General features: G+C 34.7%; 1 protein-coding gene across 5 annotated transcripts in view; it reads right to left on the reverse strand.

The window, feature by feature from the left end:
- Positions 1 to 16,228, reverse strand: part of LOC136030850 (potassium voltage-gated channel subfamily KQT member 4-like) — a 317,182-nt gene that overhangs the window by 212,444 nt on the left and 88,510 nt on the right. The gene's annotated exons all lie outside the window — the stretch shown is intronic.

The following is a 16,228-nucleotide window of genomic DNA, read 5'->3' on the forward strand; positions in this document are numbered from 1 at the left end:
TGATGGAGTGTTTTTCATTAAAGACGCTTGATGTTTTGAGGATGTTCCTCCCTTTTCTTTCAAAATTTTTTCTTGGGCTCATAACTTTTGAAGGGCAGCACTAAACTTTATAAATCTTATATGTTTGGAATCAGCATAACAACCTAATTTTTCTTATGCATCTTTGAGTACAAGTTACCGTTTTTTACAGTTTCGATTACTATTGAGCCGAGTCGGATCTTACTTAAATTTCATTACCACAATGTTTGATTAGGGGAATATCCAATTGCAAGAGCTAAATTTCACTACCCAACAAAATTTAACACCCCAGTTTCACGCCCAAAATTAATCGAAGTGAGGATTTCTCTGAAGTATGGAGCATTTGAAAAGCTGAAGTACCAAGAATAGTGAAAATGTCCTTGAAAATATTTAATTCTAATGAAAACGACGTTAATATGCATTTATACTATTTATGGTAAAGCAAGTGCCCATAAAAAAAAGTAAAAAAAGCAAAAAAACAACAAAAAAATATGTCGTACTAAATAGCATCGAAAGTTATTGTCTCTGAATGTCAACAGAATGTCGATATTTTAATTTTTATCCATAAAAAGAGATTTTCAATTAACTAATTTGTTTGACTTGCTTATTTTCTAAATTCAACATGGCAATATTGACGAAAATGTCGTACTGCCTTAAAACTTATAATTTTTGAAACATTCAAAAGAAAAATCTCAACAAACCACGACTTTCAGCTGATATTGGACCTGAGTTGGGTCAAGGGGAGCGGGTTAACCAAGCCCGTTGATTTTGAATTAAAATCGAAAGGTTGTGGGCATCAAGCCATGGCTAATTGTAGAAAAAGCAAAAACAGAAAGTCCGATTGAGTGAGAGGCGAATCTGGCATTTATACCCTTATTAGGATTGTATAAAAATGATGCTAGTTCATTTGATAATAGATAATTCTGCCTATCATCCGTCCATTAATAAAAAATAAAAAAATTAAATAATAAATATAAAATATTTATATAATATTTATATTTTGGAGACAAAATATACATTTTTTCAGCTTTGGTCCTAAAAAATCTGACAACAATGCTATTTTTCAGTTTCATACACCTAATAACACTCCATTTTAGAGAGGCAGGGAGATTTCAATTTGAGGCAGGGAGGCTTTTATTACATAACTCTTTTAATGGTCTCTTACAGACAATTAAATAAATAAAAAACAAGTTTTTTAACTGAAAGTAAGGAGTGACATTAAAACTCAAAACGAACAGAAATTACTCCGTATGTGAAAGGAGCTTCTCCCTCCTTAACGCCCCGTTCTTTCGGCTAAAGTTTGACTCTTTCTCTCCACCCTACTTTTTAAAACAGCTAAAAACTTTAGCGTAAAGAGCGGGGCGTTGAACCTGGGAACAGCCCCTTTCACATACGGATATGTTCGTTTCAAGTTTTAATGTCGCTCCTTACTTTCAGTTAAAAAAAACTTGTCTGTTTATTTAATTTCTGACCGTTTTTGAATTAATTCATGTTTTGATTTTGGCTCTCCGCACTTGAACAATAAAAACAAAATTTGCATATTAATTGTTTTTTTGGCTAAATGGCTTTCTCATGGTTTTGATCGGACGATTCTGGGAAAAAAATTTGCGGGGGGAGTAGGCCTAGTTACCCTTCAATTTCTTGACTATTTAAAAAGGCAAATAGCGCTTTTAATTTTTTACAAACTTTTTTATTCGTAAAAATATACGTAACTTACGAATAACTTACGTAACGAACTTCTATATTCGTATTTTTTTATTATGTATATGAGGATTTTCACCCCCTTCCCATCAATACCTCGCTCTTTACGCTAGATGTTAAATTTTGTCCCAATTCCGTAAGAATCACCCCTGAATCACAAAGGCCGTAGAATAAATAGTTGAAATTAATAAAATTCCTTTAGCACAAAGAGCAAGGTATTAGGAGGAGATGAACCTCTTATATGCGTAATTTTTGTTCGTTTTAAGTTTTAATGCTGCTCCTTACTTTCAGTTGAAAAAACTTTTTCATATTTATTTTTCATTGTTTTTAAAAAAATCCTAAAAAAAATCCTGCGCCTCCTTCATAGAAAATTTCTTCCATCATGACAAATTCCACTATGGAAAGTTTCCCCCGCATACACCCCTCCCCTCAAAACCTCCCCCGAACAAAAAAATTCCCCCTAAAAGCGTCTGCACACTTCCCAATAACCATTACAATATGAAAACACAGGTCAAAGTTTGTAACTTACAGCCCCTGTCACGGGGACTTTGGGGGAGTAAGTCATCCCCAAAGACATAGTTATAGTTATTATGTTTTTTGATAATAAAAAAAAAACAAAAAAAAACAAAAAAAACACGCACCCTTGATCGTTCTTCTGGCAAAAATGCGAAATTCCAAATTTTTGTAGATAGGAGCTTGAAACTGGATATTATGCACTTTTAAACAACGAGTGAAATTCAAAATGTCTTTTTTTTATATACTCGAATTTTTTCTTCGATATTTTTGCTGTGATAAACATCAGGTAAGGTAACTTGAAAGAATTTGTCATACAAAATATAAATTCTGCTGCAGATCGAATTCTTTTATTCAAATTGTAATTAACCAGCGGTTTGCAAGAAGAAATATATTTTAGGAACCGAAAATTTGAAGGAAGAAATTCCACTTGCCAAGGTTTGGCTCCAGATAGATGGCGAAACGCAGAACGTTTTAGCCCTTGGAAACAAAACACGTAGACAGCTTCTATTAAATCTTTTCGCATGAGAGTGCCATCAAAGCCAAAATACTGTTTTGAAAAACTAAATATTTTGAGAAACTTACAATTTAAAAAACTTCCTTGCAGTCAAAGTACAAAAAAAAGTACAAATACACACTGATAAAACAAATGCAAACCTAATGACTTCTGTCTCTTGTAAAATGCTTTACCTCTAGTACTTCAGGGCCTCTTAAAGTAGAGGCGATTTTGTTAGAGCCCCCCCCACACTATATGCTCTTATTTAGAACATTTGCATGCCATGTAGTTTTTACTAAGTTACTGGCAAAGATTCAATAGATTTTACTTCACATATTCCAACCAATCAATTTTTTTGAAACTTTGAGCACCTTTTGTAAGTTTGAAGCTAGTACCCTAGTGAGTCTGAGCTAAGTTTATTCCAGAGATACATTAACTTGCTCAAAATCTAATATTTTCTTGTAAAGTTCATTTAGAATCAACAATACCTACCATCGATTCAAATTGATTTTAGGCAAGTCGTAAGGACCTACTTAGGAAGTCGTAATAATATATCTTTCCCTACCTCCATTATAAGATCTTGACTTCTTACCGTAGTATCTAAGAAAAAAGATAATTAAACGATTGTTTGTTACTAGTATGAAAAAAGCAGAATTCATATCAGCTTATCATTTTGCCTAGGAAACAGCGCGGAATAATCTACTTCATTCGGGTCTGTTATATTCCCAAGAGTCCTTTTCTGCTACTTAATTTCTATATAGTCTGTCATCGACATTCATTAAATATAGTTCCGGAAAAGATAATGGAAAAGTATATGAGGCCCTAAGGATGTAGTGAATTGCTGAGAAAAGGTAGAGAAAAGAATGGCACGGGTTCTTTGAATAAAAAAAAAATGTAGAGAGAGTCTAATTTGTTCATTGCTATAAAGTCTAGCTTGGCACTAGCCTTATTTGGATAAACTGATTTTGTTTTGCTGATAGTCGGTTGATGGGAAAAGAATGAAACTCTCTATCTTTGAATAAAAACAAAAACAATTTAGTTGCTTATCGTTGGCTGCTGTTTAGCGACTTTTGGATTTCTTTAGTGACAAAATTTTGATGTTTATGTTACCATGAATGTCCCAAATTGGTGAATGTCAACAATCACCGGTGAATGTCCGAAACACCATTTTTTCCCCTTAGATTTACTCAGCTCTGAAATTCAATTTTTCAATTTTGTGCAAGGTTTGATGGTGACAGGTTAGGTTAAATTTGGCTGGGTGAGGTTAGATTAGGTTTTTAATACATTTCTGAGATTTATAACCTACCTTAACCTAACCTAACTTTAACATTTACTATCAAGGCTTGCATAAGACTGAGAAGGCTGATTTGCAAAGCTACTTAAATCAAAGCATAGAAAAAGAAATTTTAGACCTTCACCGGTGAATGTCGACATTAACCAGATTTTGGACATTCACAGCAACATTGACACCTTTCGTGCATGTTATTAATTTTTCTTACACAGATTATCTTTTGCATTTTTTTCCTCCTGTCGTTTTTTTTTCTACCATGCTTAGTTTTTGCACAATTCCAAAAAATGGGACAGAGTCTGATAAATATGAACAAAAAAAAAAAAAAATCAGAATAAAATCACTTTACATGGATGAATTGAAACTAGGATTTTCATTGTCAAACTAAAAAGAAAGATGAGGACTTAGTTTTAAAACTTTATTTTCTTCCATGTTTCAGCATACAAACTCAAGGAGCGAGGTGTCAAACTTGAAGATTTTTCAGGACTGAACAGATCTCAATAATTCAACTGTTTTACAAGGTGGAATGGAGAAAAACAGTCAATAATGGCGTATCTTACGCTAGGATTTTGCGTCTACGTCAACTTTTTGTGTCTACGTCAAAATCCGCCAAAGGATTTTGTGTCTACGTCAACACTCATTCTGTGCTTTTGTCTCTGTTTATATAAGTTTGAATCAAAAATACTAGATATGTTAAGTACTAGATTTGCATAAATATTTGCTGTGGAGCTGTAAGCTTATCCCATCTCCCTTAATTTGCTTACTGACAACAAATTTTATACTTTGAGCCTCCACGTTTTGTAACTAAAGATATTGGCCCAGAGATCGGTGCCTTTTCTATGTCAAATCCAGCTTACTGTTCATATATGTGCAGCCTTTAACACTGAAACACTATGTCGGTCTAGTCTTTTTTTTTTTTTAACCTCAATTTAATATCCCCAATATCTTTTTTGACTGATACTTCATCATTTTTGTTAGCAGTTGCTAAGAGAGCGAAGAGAGGGCTGATAGACATACTGGTTGATTGATAGACCTTTTGTTGTATTAAAAGTAACTTCAATCTCGAGTTTGCACTTGGCATCAATAAATGTACTGAAGCTTCTACTATCTTACTTCTTTTATAAGATTTTTCTACGAGATCTGAAGCGCTATTATAGTGTTTAACTAGTCAAAACAGCAAATAGCAAGTTATTTAATTCAGAATAAGGCAAAAGTATTCTTCGGGAGAGGGGGGGATCTCAGTTTTTTAACTCTTTTCGCAAAAGAGAGTTTCGGCAATTGACCGCACTTCTTGACTAACAACTAGTGGGTTTTTTTTACGTCAAATAGCGTATCTGTAGCTCATGCTGATGAAAAATGTTGTGAAAGTAGTTTCAGTTACTATTAGTGCGACTTGCTCTTTACTTATAATTCATTATAACGAATCATTTTATTTACCCGTTAGATTGAAATTATCAAGTTTCTCTTAAGATATTCGTCATTTTGTGGAATTATACGTTCTGTGGGTTTAAATTAGGTCAGCAAAAGCTAGGGTAACAGCTTTTAAGTTCTAAGACATCATCTCTTGTTCATATTAAATAAAAAATCAAGATTTTTTTTAACTGAAGTAAGGAGCGATATTAAAACTTAAAACGAACAGAAATTACTCCGTATATGGAAGGGGCTGTTCTCTCCTCAACGCCCCGCTCTTTACGCAAAAGTTTGAGTCTTTTTCTCAACCCTGCTTTTTAAAACAGTAAAGAACTTTAGCGTAAAGAGCAGAGCAATGAGGAGGGAACAGCCCCTTCCATGTACGGAGTAATTTCTGTTGAAAAGACTTGTTTTTTTTTTATTTAATTTCTAAACGTTGTTGAATACATGCATGTTTGATTTTGGCTTTCCGCACATGAATAATTAAAACAAAAATTGGCGTATTATTTTTTTTTGCCGAATGACTTTCTCTTAGTTTTGATCGAACAATTTTGACAAAAAGGGGTGGGAGAGGATTCCTAGTTGCCCTCCAATTATTTGGTTGCTTAAAAAGCCAACTAGATTTTAAATTTTTAATGAACGTTTTAATTAGTAAAAAATATACGTAACTTACGAATTAACTTACGTAACAAACTTCTATATTCATCTACTTTTATTATGTATCTGAGGGGATTTGGCCCCTCGTTAATACCTCTCTCTTTGCAATTAAGCTTTAATTCTGTCCCAATTCTTTAAGAATGGCCCCTGAATCACAGAGGCCGTAGAATAAATTGTTGAAATGATTAAATATACTTTAGCGTAAAGAGCGAGGTATTTAGGAAGAGATGAACCCCTCATATGCGTAATAATTTCTGTTCGTTTTAAGTTTTAATGCTGCTCCTTACTTTCAGTTGAACAAACTTTTTCATATTTATTTTTTAAATTTTTTTTAGAATAATGCTAGAGAATCCTGCGCCCCCTTCAAAAAAGTTGTCTTCCCCCATGACAAATTCCTCCAAGGAAAGATCCTCCCATGTGTTCCCCTTCCCTCAACCCCCCCCCCCCTCTCCAAAAAAATCCCCCTGAAAACGTCTGTAAATTTCCCAATATCCAATACTGTATGTAAAAACTGGTCAAAGTTTGTAACTTGCAGTCCCTCCCCGGGGACTGTGGGGGGGTGAGTCATCCTCAAAGACATAGTTATTATGTTTTTCGACTATGTTGAACAAAATGGCTATCTCAGAATTTTGATCCGTTGACTTTGGGAAAAAATGAGCGTGGGAGTGGGCATAGGTGCCCTCCAATTTTTTGGTCACTTCAAAGCACACTATAACTTTTAATTTCTGTTAGAATGAGCCCTCTTGCGACATTTTAGGGCCACTTGGTCGATATGATCACCCCTGAGGAAAAAAAGAAAGAAAGAAAGAAACAAACAAATATACACGCACCCGTGATCGGTCTTCTTGCAAAAATAAGTTCCATATTTTTGTAGATTGGAGCTTGAAACTTCAACAGTAGGGTTCTCTGATACGCTGAATGCAAAGATTTGATAAGATTATATAAATTTTAGAGGGTGTTTCCCCTATTTTCCAAAATGATGCAAATTTTCTCAGGCCCGTAATTTTTGATGAGTAAGACTAAATTTGATGGAACTATATATTTAAAACCAACATAAAAATCCGATTCTTTTGATGTATCTATTAGTATTAAAATCCGTTTTTTTAGAGTTTCGTTTACTCTTGAGCCGGGTCGCTCCTTACTACAGTTCGGTACCACGAACTGTTTGATTACGTGACACCAGCAATCTTAGCATGAGCCACTGACACTAATTACTGAGATTTGGAAATCCCTCTATTTCTAACGGAAAAAAAACCTGGCACAGGGTAGGAATCGATCTCAATAAGCGAACGTTAATTGTAAGATTAACTTTGCTACTAGAAACTAATGCATTTTTAAGTCCGAATTTAAAACTTGTAAGTACTGGTACCCATTAAGCTCGCTTAAAGCTGACTTGTATAACTTTTAGCTTTTGTTGTCACTGGTATAAAATCAAAGAAACAAAAGATTCAGAAAGATAATTAAATATAATAAACGTTGAATAGATTTGGGAATTTATGTCTTCTCAAAAATTACTTTTCTTTGTCTCTTAGGATGAAAGATTAATCCTGAGAATTCCATTTTAAGCTAGTATTGTCAATTCACAAAAGTGTAAGGGGGGATAAAGATTTTTTGTATTTGTTAATGAATATATAATAAAAATGGTGTTTTTCTAAATTCGAAGTGTTTTTTTGATTTTTTCATAAAATTAGAATACAAAAAAGGCATTTTTAAAATCTAGGAGAGTCAGTTCTCCCCCAATCCTCCTTGTTATAAGTAGTACCAGCTCTGATATTAAGAAAAATAAGCCGTGGGAATGGATACAAAATAAGTGGGTCCAACCGGAGGAGTGAGATGACATAGCTGCCAATAAAATACATTGTCCTCTGCGCAGCTAGGGCTCACAGTTCTATACTGGTGTTAAAAGAAAAAAAAATAAGTTTTTCAACTGAAAGTATAAAGCAATATTAAAACTCAGAACAACCAGAAATTGCTGCGTACGTGGGTTCGCCCCTCGTCAATACCTTGCTCTTTGTGCTAAAGTTACAATTTTGTTCTAACTCTTTAAGAATGACGCCTGAATCATAAAGGCCGTTTTGCTAGAACAAATAGATCTTTCGAAAGTATTAAAAAAAAAATTAGCGGAAAGAGCGAGTCTTTGACGAGGGCCCTCTTATGCGTAAGACTTTCTATTCGTTTAATGTTCCTCCTTACTTTCAGTTGAAAAACTTGTTTTTAATTAATTTCTTATCGTTTTTTAAATAATGCTGGGAAATCCACCGTCCCCTTCATGGAAAATTCCCTTTCCCCATGAAAAAATCCCTCCATTGAAAGGTTCTCCCAATTAGGCCGCCCTGGCCGAGTGGGTTGGTGCGCTGGATTCAGGATCCTGTGTCTGAGAGGACGCGGGTTCGAATACCGGTGTACCCAATTCTTCAGTTAGGGACGGGGGTCAGTGGCGTGATCCTGTAAGCTTAGCCAGAGTCGACCTAGCTCTAAATGGGTACCTGGAGAAATCTGGGGAAGGTAAACAGGAAGGGTGTGCGAAAGCACAGGTTGGCTGGCCCCCAACCCCCCATTGCACTTCCTGGCTGAAGGACCAAGAAACGGAGATCAGCACCGCCGGTACGGACTGTAAAGTCTAAATGCCGCATCCTTTACCTTTACCCCTTTTTTCCTCCCACATAAGTACATAGTTATTCCATCTTTCAACTATACTGAACAAAATGGCTCAGTCAAAATTTTGATTAGATAATTTTGGGGGAAAATGGGCGTGGAAGGGGGTTAAACTGCCCTCCAATGTTTTTGGTTACTTAAGGGCATTAGAACTTTTAATTTCCGTTCGAATGCACTCTCTTCTGATCTTCTAGGACCAGTATTTCATGGAAAAATCCATGGAAAAAAAACAAACAAATAAATACGCACTCATCCGTGACCTGTCTCCTGGCAAAAATAGCGAAATTCTACATTTTTTAATGCAGGAGCTTGTAACTTCTACAGAAGGGTTGTCTAGTAAGCTTAATCTGATGGTCAGATTTTCATTACGATTCCTTGAATTTTAGGAGGTCTTCCCCCTATTTCAAAAATCAGGCAAATTTCTTAGGCTCGTTACTTTTGATGGGTAACACTAAACTTGATGAGTCTTATATATTTGGAATCAAACAGTTTTTTGGTAACGAACTTTAAGTTCGTTACCCGGCTCACTAGCAACGGACCCGGCTCACTAGCAACGGCTCACTAGCAACCGACCCGGCTCACTAGCAACGGAAACTATAAAAAACGGAATTTTGGTACCAATAATTATATTGAAAGAATTGGTTTTTGTAATCTATTTTCAAATATATAAGTTTAATTAAGGTTTGTCTTACCCATCCAAGGTTACGAGCCTGAGAAAATTTACCAGATTTTCTAGAAAAGGGGTAAATACCCCCTAAAAGTTGTAGAATCTGAATGTAAATCATATCGGGCCCAGCGTATCAGAAAAGCATACTCTAGAGGTTTCAAGATCCTATCTGTAAAAATGTGGAATTTTGTATTTTTGCCTGAAGAAAAATCATGGATATGTGTTTTATTTGTTTGTTGGTTTTTGCTTTTTTGTTGTTTTATTTCCAGGGATGATCATATCGACCCAGTGGGCCTAGAACATCGGGAGAGGGCTCATTCTAATAAAAGTTAAAACTTCTAATGCCCTTTTTAGGTGACCAAGAAAAATTGGAGGGCAACTATGCCCCCTCCCACGCCACTTTTCTCCTAAAATCATCCGATCAAAATTTTGAGATAGCTATTATGTTCAGCATAGTTGAGAAGCCCAATAACTATTTCTTTGGAGATAACATGACCTCCAGCAGCCCCTGGAAAATGTCTTTAAGTTATAAATTTGCCTGTTGTTTACGTATAGTATTTGTTATTGTGAACTATTTTTAAATTTTTCAGGTGGGCAGGAGAGGGCAAATTTTCTGTTGGATTTTTTTGCATGGGGATAATTTACAAGGATATAGAAGTTTCCAGAGGGTCAACTTTCCATGGTAAATTTTATGCTTGGGTAATCCGCCAGAATTCTTATACAAAATTTCTTTATATGTCTTGCTTTCTCTTTACCGACTCAATTTTACTCGTGGACATGTTAAGGGTAATTGTCCGGGGATAAATTTTCACCAGGGTTTAATTGTCCATAGGATACTTCCATGGGGAGGGGGAATATATCCGGCAGATATCCTGACATTATTTAAAAAACGATCAGAAATTAAAATAAAACAACAGGCTTTTCAGCTCAAAGTAAGGAGCAACATTAAAACTTTAAACGAACAGAAATTAACGCGTATACGAGGGGTGTTTCCCCGGTCCTCAACGCCTTGCTCCTGGCACTAAGGTTAAAATTTTGTCTCCATTTTGTAAAAATGACTCCTGAAATACAAGGGTCGTTTAATTAAAACAGTAAGTAGCTTTTTTAAAAGTGTTGAAAAACTTTAGAGTGAAAAGTGAGATGCTGAGGAGGGGGAAACCCACCTCATATGCGTAAGAATTTTGTTCGCCTTAAGTTCTAATCTTGCTCCTTACTTTGAGCTTAAAAAATCTTGTTATTTTTTAATTAATTTGAGCATAATAAGCTTACTGTTTTGATATATCTATTGATATCAAAACTCTGTTTTTTCGAGTTTCGGTTATTATTAAGCCGGGTCTCTCCTTACCTACAGTTCGTTATCACAGTTCGAACTGTTTGATACTTCCACGCATAGATTTCTTTGTTTTTACGCAATTTTTGTTGATGAATAGTAAACTCCGTAGCCAAAAAGCCAGAGACTAACAATCGTGCGTATATTCCTCCTCTTTATTAATTTACTAAAAGATTTAGTCATTACCCCTAATATGAAATTAAATTTCCTTTAAGAATTTTCTTATGACCTCTTCCCGTTCTATTCGAGGGCGACTCGATTTTCTGTGTGGCTCAAGAAGGATGGCCAAAAAGCACAATCTTTGGCCATCTGTCATCCCTAATTCTCAAAATATGGCCAAGCCAATATAAACTTCTTTTTTATTATAATCCTAGAAAGTTAGATCGAACTACTTTTCACGGACCATTCTACTATTCTGAGTATTTCTGTTTTAGATAAAGGAAAAAATACTTTCAGCCACAATAATTTATGTGTTTAAGTGTTATATTGGAGATATATTCATCCCAGGACTGTATCCAGGGGGAGAGGGTTAGGGGGTTTGAGCCCCACGGAATGTTTATCCATCTCGCTAAAAAAACGTAACAAAATAAAGATAAAAAATATGGTGCGTTCTTTAAAGTTCCCCCCCCCGAAAATTTTTTTTTGCAAACCTTCTCGAAGAAAATTTTGGATACGACCCTGACTCACCCCGCACTACCTCCATGTGCATTAAAGCTTAACTTTTGGTTTCCTGAAAACATATTAGAACACAAAAACAGCTAAATACAGGTTTTAAATTTACCGATTGTCTTTCAGAAGGTTTAAATTGGAGTCTCATTGCTTAACAAATTTACATGTAAATTTGTTTTCTTCTTCTTGAGGCATTGGACCAACGAAATTAATGTTTTGACACAACTACTGAAGAGAGAATAATGAGGACTTTTTTTCCCAAGACAGTGAACCAACAAAACCTATTTGAATATTTTGGCCCTATATCTAAGGGCCATCTTCAGCAAAGAAAATAATAAACAATAAAACACTTACAATAAAAGTTTTCGGTTAAAAATCCATTCTTTTTTAAAAATAGCCTTGGCATCATTCTTAACAAAAAGTTCAGCCAAGACTGTGTGATAAAAGCAAACATTTTACTAGCTAAAAAGGTTCATTCGTTGAACTAACTGTATTTTTTAAAAATTGGAATAATTTCTTATTGCGATATTTGCCTTCTCTGCAGCTAATCTTGTAGTTCTTTTGGGATTGGGCATGTTTTTATTCGTTCCTATTTTTGTTTTATTTTTAATTAAATTATTTTCTGTAATTAATTGTGTGTACATAGGGTTGAGTGTGTATTCACCCGAGTCTCTATTTAGGGATGTATTATTATTTAAGTTTCGTTTGATTTCGATTGCCTCGCGAACAGTTTTTTTTATTCCTAGGTCATTGCTAATTAGAATTGTTTCGTCAAATAGAACATAATGGTTTGGATTTTAAAAATATGATTGCTTAAAGCTGAATCAAAAGATATGGAGTTATTTCTATATTTTAATGCTTTTTCAATACTTTCCTTGTGTTGCTGTAATCTTGTTCCTAAATTTTGGTGGGTTCGACCAATGTAATAATTTCCACAACTACATGGTATTTGATACACCTCTCTTAGACGAGTAACTGGGGTTTTATCCTTACTAGAACACAACACAACACGTAAATTGTTTTTTAAACAAACCTTTTTCAGTTTTGAAGTAATTTTCGGAATATAAGGTAGGTAAACCGTGCTTGTGGGATTATTCTAATCATTTTCTGGTGTGGAATTTAAGGCTTTAGAAGAATGCATCTTTAATCTTTGAGCAATAACAATATTTATGAGAGAAATTGGGTACCCGTTACCAAAAAGTATGGTTGTAATAAAATTTAATTATTTTTTAATATACGGCTCTGAACAGATAATAAGTACTCTATCCACAAGAAATATTACCAGAGCTCTTTTAACCTGTGGAAGATGGTTAGATTTGAAGTGAATGTATCTATTATTATGCGTAGGTTTTCTGTAAACCGTAAAATCAAGTTTATTCACACTGCGTATTATCAATACATCTAAAAAAGGTATTTTTCCATCTGTTTCGATCTCTAGAGTAAATTTTAGGTTTCTATCGTAAGTATTTAAATGTTCTAGAAAACCTTTAAGTTCACTTTCGCCATAATTCCAAACTGAAATTACATCGTCCACGAAACTTCACCTAAACCCATGATTAAGAAAATACGAATCCAGAGCCCAATTTTCAAGATTCTCGACGAAAATATTTGCGAGTAGGCCTGATAGATTCAATGAATGAACCTTTTTAGCTTGTAAAATGTTAGCTTTTATCACATAGTCTTGGCTGAACTTTTCGTTAAGAAATATTGATGCCAAGGCTATTTTGAAAAAAGAATGGATTTTTAACCGAAAACTTTTATTGTAAGTGTTTTAATGTTTATTAGTTTCTTTGCTGAAGACGGCCCTTAGATATAGGGCCGAAATATTCAAATATTTTTTGTTGGTTCACTGTCTTGGGAAAAAAAAAGTCCTCATTATTCTCTCTTCTGTAATTGTATTATGGAAAGGTAGTGTGGTCTTCGTCATTATTTAATGTTTTGACATTTTTGCTATCGTGTGGGAATGTCACCCGCTTTAATAGGTCCCCCTTATTTACCCTGGACAGGAGGAGGGGAGGAGAGGGACGCTTTTAAGGGGATGTTCATCCAATGAATTGGATGAATTGTGATGAATTATTAATTGAAATTAAAATTAAAATTAAAATTAATTAATTTAAATTAATTAATTAATTTAAAATTAATCAAAATTAAATAAAATGAAAATTAAGTATAATGAATTGAAAAATGAATTGGATGTTCCTTCGTTCATCCAATTTCTGTGTGTTAGAAACATTGACACATTTGGTCTTATATTTATAGCTTTTTCAGATTAAATGTGTAACAATTTTTCCCTTACAATCCAAACTCCAAGTTCTCCCTGATATGCTCTAACCAATGGAGAGAGTTTAGGGAATGAATTCTAATTCTTTACGTTCATTTTTGTCCGTGGCAGAGCATTTTGTCTTACTAAGGATTAACTAAGGATTTAATCAAAATCCAATGAGTGTCATTTTCAGCGCTGCATTGACCAATACGTGTCTTCGGCATACTCGGCTAGCTGCTTTGCTATTTATTTTGAGTCTGGCGTTGTTCAGAGCATATCCTTGTTCCATTATATAAGATAGTCAGGAGCAGTCCATCATGAATGAACTCAAATTTTTGTTCCCCATAAAAACTTACGAGGTTGTTATAATGTATTAAAGAAGAAAATAGAAAAAAATACAACATTCAAACAAGAATACAAGTAAAAGAAAAACTAGCACTCCATTTTTTGACCGGCTTAATTTTTTTTGGAAATTAAATCATCAATAGCGAAAGACTTTGCTAAGGGAAAGTCATCAAATGCCACACAGCTGAGATCGACATGGCTGGGATTGAAAGCAATAACACATCTCAAGTATAGGAGAAAGTCAAGTGAGCTAGCTGCTCCTGAATCGTTGATATATGACCAACCGTAGTCATTGCTAATAATCCTCAGATCAGGCACAGCAGATAAAAAGTCTTAGGACTGTCGATAACCTTGCCAAGCAAATCTCAATTAACGTCTCCAGTCACTATTGCGGGGATTGACTAGGGCGAACATTGCTGCTAGGAGCTGCTTAAATCGGGTATTGCGTGGCTGAACCTTTCTTCGGCTTCAAGGTCCTGGTAGTTCGTCGGTAAGAAGCACGAGGGAATAATTAGTTCTATGAGTAACTGCTCCGAAAAAATTCTTTCCATTGTGTGCCGGGGAAATCCTTCACCAAAAAGGATTGCAACTCCCCTCGAAGACTTTCCTCTACTCGAATGCTTCGCAGGATCAGTAAAAACACGGATTCCTTCATTAACTTTCAGGAAAGACTGGGTAATGGTTTGGTAGAAAGCCATGGTAGACAGGATAGAAAGCCATGGAACTGACTTTCAATGAGACTTCAATCAGTTCCATTGAACTGACTTTTCAATGGAAAACACGGATTCCTTCATTAACTTTCAGGAAAGATTGGGTAATGGTTGGGTAGAAAGCCAGGGTAGAAAGGATAGAAAACCATGGAACTGACTTGCAATGAAACCTTTGCTTCTAACTTTAGGTCATCGGCGCCTACTGTTTTCGATGCCTATTCATCTTAGCTTTTCACCACTAACCTCCACTCAGCACATGTTGTGAGCAGCCCGGTGATGGGCAGATGTTATAGCCGTTATAACGTCTATTCCATGAAATATTCCGTTTCTGCAGAGTATGTAGGTTGTGGTTAGCGTTTTCTGCCACAAACTGGACGATCCTGTCAATGGCTGATGAACTGTGCTATTTAAATCAAAAGATGGCATTAATGGTACTTTCACTCCTTTTAACCTCACCTAGGATTAAAAAGTGCTCAAATAGGAAAAACAATTCAATTCTGATGTCATGTTTGATCTTCCCACGCTTAAATTAGTAGGAGAAAAACCGAAAAACTGCGCAAACAAAATTTGGGTTTTTTGAACTTTTAACTTTGATTAGGGGGAAATCATGTAATAAATGATAAAATTTGTCAATGCTAATGTCGTTTTGTTTTTTTTTGAACTTAGATTAAATAAAAAAAATTACCTAGAAAAAAACTCAAGGAACTTAATTTGGGTTTTGTCTCCCTTTCTCCTTTTTTTGTACAAAAACGGATACATAGCGTACTCCGACAAAGCTTAGGGTTTAAATGATGTATTAAACTAGAGGAATTTCCAGTTCTGATATCAGTTTAGGTCTTCTTGTGCTTGAATTAGTAGAAAATATACCTTCAAATTCAGAAAGTACTGCAAAAATTTAGGTTTGGAATTTCTACCCCTCTGACGAATATAAGAGTGCAAATAGGGTACTGAATGACTGCAATTTTCAGTTTTGGAGTCAATTTTAGTTCATTTATGGTAAAAATTAAGATTAATTAGTAATCTTAATAATTTGATAGTTTTAATCTTAACTCTTATATTGATTGTAATTTTTGTTAGTTTTAAGTTTGGCTTGATTTCTGCTTGTTTTAAGTTTCAATATCCCTCTTCCACTTTTTGTTGAGAAAACTTACTTTGTTTAATTAATTAAAACCAGATACTTTACCGTGGATCTCAAAGATCCATGCTCAAGGATCCAAGCTCAGTGGAAAACAGCTTTAGGAGAAGGTCAGCCAATTAGACTGCTAGCAGGGCAAGTAGGTTTTGCAAGTGAAATTATATGGGGAACTCTAGAGACTGTCACTTATAGTGTACAAGGTCCAATTGTCATATTTTTTTTTATTTTATTTTTTTTTTACCATTTCTCCTTGAAAGTGAAAGTGAAAAAGCTCGTGAAGCTTTTTATCAGACAAATGCTGGAAATTGTTTTTGCTAAATTTCATCATATATGAAGACCTCTGTCGTCACAAATACTTAGTATTTTCACAA

Source organism: Artemia franciscana, chromosome 9, assembly GCF_032884065.1.
Source record: "Artemia franciscana chromosome 9, ASM3288406v1, whole genome shotgun sequence".
Classification (NCBI taxonomy): Eukaryota; Metazoa; Arthropoda; class Branchiopoda; order Anostraca; family Artemiidae; genus Artemia; species Artemia franciscana.